The sequence below is a fragment of the Vicugna pacos genome, unplaced genomic scaffold (genome assembly GCF_048564905.1).
Source record: "Vicugna pacos unplaced genomic scaffold, VicPac4 scaffold_20, whole genome shotgun sequence".
In the NCBI taxonomy this organism is placed as follows: domain Eukaryota; kingdom Metazoa; phylum Chordata; class Mammalia; order Artiodactyla; family Camelidae; genus Vicugna; species Vicugna pacos.
The window spans coordinates 44,835,944-44,841,256 of NW_027328741.1; the positions used below are offsets into that span (position 1 = coordinate 44,835,944).

The 5,313-nt window shown below is 35.9% G+C and overlaps 1 long non-coding RNA gene across 3 annotated transcripts; it reads left to right on the forward strand.

Moving 5' to 3' along the window:
- Positions 1 to 295: 295 nt before the first annotated feature.
- LOC140693711 (uncharacterized) lies at positions 296 to 1,945 on the forward strand. 3 transcript variants are annotated; one of them, XR_012069410.1, is made up of 2 exons: positions 296 to 540; positions 1,619 to 1,945. It is a non-coding gene; the product is annotated as an uncharacterized lncRNA (long non-coding RNA). The 3 variants fall into 3 exon arrangements; XR_012069408.1 differs by having other exon boundaries at positions 421 to 665; positions 1,619 to 1,891; XR_012069409.1 differs by having other exon boundaries at positions 476 to 665; positions 1,600 to 1,891.
- The last annotated feature ends 3,368 nt before the right edge of the window (positions 1,946 to 5,313 follow it).

Sequence of the window (5,313 nt, forward strand, 5' to 3'; positions counted from 1 at the left end):
CCAGACGTTTTGTGATGTCACAGCTACTCAGGTTGAGAACCATTGTGATGGCCTAGCAGTTTAAATGTGCAGGCTTGCCAGAGCAGCATTTGAAGCTGTAGTGCTCAAAACCATGCAGAATAGAAAAGTAGCTGCAGAAAAAGTTATTTGAGATGGCACTTGTTTCTTCAGAAATTCAAGATAAGTTTCCTAAAGATGGGTCAACTGGCTCAGGAAACTCCAGTAGATCTCTATTTTGTGATCAAACATTCTCTGGGGACTTGGACTTGAGGTCTATGATTGAAGAAATTGATTCTCTGACTTTGTCAGAAGGATCCTTGATAAAAAGACCATGTTACACACATTGTGACTCTGAACCAGTTGGAGATAATGATTTTCGTTCTCTGAAATTTCCAAGAAAACCCTGGAAAATGTATGGGGGTGACCAATTTAAATCCATCTGGTGGGATGATAATGGATCTTCCATAGTGATTGATGAAGATGTCTTTAAGAAGGAAGTTTTGGAAAGAAAGACCCCTTTCAGAATATTTGAACCTGGAAGTATGAAAAGTTTAGTTATACAGCTAAAGCTTTATGGGTTTAGGTAATTGCAGCAGAATTTTCAAAGATCTGCTTGTCTAGCTGTCTTTATGGCAGAAGAAAAAGAAGTCTATATTTTAAACAAGGTATTCACAAAGTTTAGTTACAACTTGGTAACTTAGATATAAAATTTAATTTTGTACATCAATCTATGGTAACATAAATGGAAAGCTTTTTTGAAAATTGTATAAAACTACTAAGGCTATAATTCTTAATTTTTTATAAAAATGAGGATAGTGCCTTAAGTAGTCAAGATTATGATAAACTTTGCTAGCAACTATGAATCTTAACAGAAATCTAAATAAAGGTATTAAAGCTGTTTTCAAAAGTGGCTTTCACCGTTACTGCAAATGCTAACTTCTTAAATTTGATGACTGTATTATTTAAATGTGTATATTCGAAATAAGGAATTTCAAAAAATAGTCAGAATTGCTCATATTTTGATGATATTATCTTTGCATTGTAAACGTGAAATCTGAGGTTTTATAGGTTAGGCTTATTGTAGTCTTCTAATTTGGTTTAAAATATTACTAAAATCTTTCCACTTTGATTGTAGCTGCAATTCTACCATATTTCAAATTTTAAACGAGGCTGTCCCCAAATTTTAGTGAGAATAAAAATAAGAGTTGAGATTAAAAATGTCTCTCTGGTATCTTCATTGGCTGAAGATTTCAACAAGAAGCACTTTATAGGAGGGGGTAATATAGATAATCATAATTCTGATTTTGTGGCTGACACTAGTGGAGAAAGTGCATTTTTACCTTCTCCTAATTTAAACATGCCTCTTAACAGAAAGCCCTCTACTAGCCATATAATTGGTGATACAAATACCCCGATCAGAGGTGATTTTTCTCCTTCATCATCAGTGTCAGTTAGACCACGAGAACAAATTACAGTGGATCAATGTGCTACTTTAAATCAGTTGACCACTATCCACAGGCACTCCCAAAGCAGCTAAACTGAAGCAAATGGCTGTGCTGTGAACTTCATTACAACTACAACTTCTATTTCTCATTACAGCATCTTGTCTCCCATACAGGGCAATTATTTTGGACTGATGGTGGAGCCTTCTACTTTTCCAAATAGATATCACAACATATCTGCCAATGAAGGTCGTTTTTCTAAACTTCAACCAGGGAGCGACCCACGGTTTCCATTGCCAGTGATAGCTGATACATCAACTACCTCTCTTTCAAGGCCAACTCATCAGCTATCTTCAGTTTAATAACGTCATCCTAATTACAGTTGATCTACCAGAGGACTACCAGATTATGCAGGTTAGGAAAGATTAAAATTTATGATGGCAAATGTCGACATATATCTGCAATATTCTTATTTGAACAATAAACATAAATGTGTACCTGTATTGTCCCTATATTTTTTAAAATAGAGTAAAGATTTAAACGCGAGACTAAGTTAGCATTTAAAGAAAAAAAGAGATATTTGATTGATATGATCATTTGATGGAACAATATGAGAGTAAATTTATATAATTTCTTGTAAGGAAGAAGAGAAAATGGAAGAATTTGGAAAAAGACAAAAACATGGAGAGAGGGAACAGTACTAAGTGGTTTCTGGTTGATCCTGGAAAGTATTTAAAGTGTTAAGTTATGATAGGTTGAAACAGGAGATAAATGCAGGAACCGGCTCAGGAGTCATGGTCTCTATTATGTCATCCCTGGAATCATAACAGTCACGTGATGTAATCTCACATGGCACATTCAGCATGAGGTAGAATTTAAGAAGTAATTTTTTCTATGGTCTTCTTTGTGCTGTTCTCAATGCATTTCAATTGGTGCTTTCTTTTCCTCTCCTCAAGGGTCTGCACTATATTTTCTAGTGAAAATTTAATGTTGCTTTTATGTTCCAGCCAAAGATATGCTTACGTCCTCAGAGGGGCACTTAAAGCATTTCCAAATCTAAGTCCACATCTCAACATAGTTTAGTCATTTCTTTATAGATCTGGCATCTGGTTACCTTGGAATATCTTTATGTTTCACTGTATCTGGAGATATATCCAGGCAAATGCTTGTCAACCATATTAACTCCAACCTCAAAACTGTTGCTCCATCTCATCCTTGGACTTAGGATGTCCTCCATTTACCTACTTAGATTTTCCCAGTCTCAGCACAGAAACCACCTCCTCCAGATGTTTTCTATCCAACTTTCCTTCTCTAACTTGGATACCAGCACTGTAAGCACAACACGTGCCACAAGATGCATTTTATTATTTAGTGAATGAAAAATACATGTTGACTTTAAGCAAAATCTACTTTCCTGAAACAACAAAACTCTCATGGTTTTCAAACTATTTCGTTATGGTCTTTACTCTTCACCACAAACTAGCTCTTTTCATAGCCCATGGACTAGTCATTCAAGACAGTAGTGGAGGTAGGTACAGGAGACAAAGTATTATTTTCTTCTTAATTCATGCCTCCAGAGGCCTAAAGCATTCCATTCTCATTTGCTGGATTTTTTCCTGTCTCTTCATCACCCACCCACCCCAAAATAGCTGATTCTCTTCCCCATACCAATAACTATACTGCCTTCTAATTAATTTACTTCTTAGAGTCAGAGCTTCATCCAGAAGAGACAGTGCCATTGCATATATTTAATACAGGTTTATAGACACCACACAAATTTTGCCACTTCTAACCTTAACACAGGAAGTATCTAAGAGGTACTAGAACCTTGGTAGTGGTGGTCATATTCAGAAACTAAATAGCAATCTAAAATGTGCGGACTAGAAGGAGGTGAGGGTGGTAGAATTTAAAATTTGTCCAACTGCAAGAATATAAAATTTCTGCAGATATTAAGAAATATAAAATATTCATGGAAGACTATGAGTAATTCCCTTTTACTTAAAATAAAAGGTGAAGCATTTTCAGAATGTGAAATGCCCTGAAATGCTGGAAAATTTGTAGGCAATGTCAGGGTATCTAAGGCTTCTGGTCATAATCATGCATCCAGTGTCAGCTGATAAGACTGAAATGGCAATATTGAGTCCTAAAAATGTGTCACCAATTGGGAATAAAGCCTTTGATAATCTTGAGAATTGGCAAATGGGCCAGGGTAAGCTCACGCAACATTCTGCCAATATGTCCTTTACCAAGAGAAGAAAAGAAACCACTTGCAGTAGGAGATCTGTGTATGGACGGCAGTGGTTGTTCCTACAACATAAACATCAAGATTTTAAGTTTGTCAGCACAAATATGATGGTGGCTATGTTGTTGTTTACATTAGCAGTCTGGGGTTCAGATGGGATGGTTCAGCAGCTAGTTTCCACCTCTCTTATTAGACAGTGGGTCTTACCGTGATCATCTTAACAAAGTTCTATACTGATAAGTCAAAAGCAACAGTTTACTTTCAAAATTAGAAATCCTAAAGAAGAATATTATTTGTTAGTCTATCTGTTGTTTTCTACCTGGGAAAAGCTAGACTATTGGCAAAGTACAAAAGTTGGCTGGTGTTTGAAAACTATTCCCTGAGCTCTGCCCACTGAATTCTTCCCACTAAATACTACAAATCTGTCTACCACTGTGTGTGTGTGAAGATGGATTGTTAAGCATTAACTAAGCTTGTCTTAGTTGAGCCACCAGTGAATTATTCCTCTGCATCTGGCAGAATCTCTGTGAATTAAGAATTTCACTGAGCCATCAGATTTTCTACCGATCAGGGAGAGGTAGATTATAATTCTCCCAGTGTATTAATTATTACCTGTTCATTGAATCCTGAGCTGATGTTAGGGTAAAACCACTGAAACCTTTAATTAGACTGAGGCATATACATTCTCCAGTCCCCAGAGCCCAGCACAGGACTGTGTCTCCTTTTTAATTTAAGCTTATATCTTAGTGTTTTTTCTTTTAATTCTCATTGTTGGCACAACTTAGTTTTGCTTTGAACACACGTTGACTAATTTATAGAGACTGAACAACTGACTTATTCCTGTTTTCCTAGAAATTGCAGTAACATTACTTTCCTTGGACTACCTGGAATAAAGTGAGTGCAGTCATCATTTTGAAAGCAGCCCTCAGTCCTAATAATGCAGAACCTTTACACTTCTTTGCCCAGCACTTGTGCAAGATTGTTTGTTGTGGATCTCAGGGATTTTCCTCACATCCCCAAATGCAACAATGAGAAAACACCACATTGTTATCCAAAATCAAACATTTGCCAGTATTGCATTCCCATTGCAAAACAGTTAAGAATTTTAGGAGTTCTGATATTTTACCATGCTGAGATGTTTACCAACCTAGCATGTTCCTTTCTTACTGATGATGTCATGTAGATGAGACAATATTTCAGACACAGTGAACTTTATCACTCACCGCAATAGCAGCCAGGGTTAAATTTTGCATACATTCCCTACTCTCAGATTAATACACAGAGTGAACTATTCAAACCTACAGAAGCAGTGGGCTGTTAACAAAAAGAAAGTTTAAGGCATGATAAAACACTAATTATATTGGTATCTTTATGTATTATTTATTAGAATCACTTGTTTATTAGTATCTTTACCTAGGATAAGTATATCATGACTCAACTTTACTTGCTGCACAAACAATCATGAGAAATGACATGGGAAAAAATGAACATTGACTTTCCATTTTTCCTCCTGCTTCTATTGAGATATAATTGGCGAAGAACATTAAGTTTAGGTGCACATGAGAGTGGTTTGATTTACAAGTATAATGAAATAAATATCATAGCAACTTTAGGGAGAATTCATTATCT